Source organism: Opisthorchis viverrini, assembly GCF_000715545.1.
Source record: "Opisthorchis viverrini unplaced genomic scaffold opera_v5_124, whole genome shotgun sequence".
NCBI lineage: Eukaryota > Metazoa > Platyhelminthes > Trematoda > Opisthorchiida > Opisthorchiidae > Opisthorchis > Opisthorchis viverrini.
Genome location: NW_008751781.1, coordinates 799,728 through 800,261, shown reverse-complemented (window position 1 = coordinate 800,261; position 534 = coordinate 799,728).

The following is a 534-nucleotide window of genomic DNA, read 5'->3' as shown; positions in this document are numbered from 1 at the left end:
GGGCACTCCGAGAGAGAAAATCATTACCTAACGATACCATTGAGTGGTCCGTTTCACTCAAATCAAACGCCGCTGTGACCTTGACCACGTGCTAATAGAGTAAACTATAGGTCAGTTATTGGATCGGAAAAGTGGTTGTAACAGCGCATTAAACGATCTCGCTATGGGACTAAGTTCTAATGAGTATCAACTAAAAATGGGCTGAGAGTTCTGCAAACTACTTAGTTACGATATTTTTTGAGTATAATAATAACACAGTAAAATACAGTTAAATAAAAAAGGATGACACACTGTGATGGCGTCCTGTAGGCAGAATGTGCCTCTGTCACAAGGTACTGCCTTGAGAGAATAAACCCGAGGATCCCTTTTGGAAGTAGATAGACCTGGGAGGAATTTGCATGGAAGAATATAATCAAAGGGATCACATAGAAGTGGACTCACGCTGAGACAGTTTTACGCATAATTAAACCCATCCTCCGATTTTATTTGAAAGTTTATTCTTCCACTTTATCCGTTACTTTACTAGACCTGAAT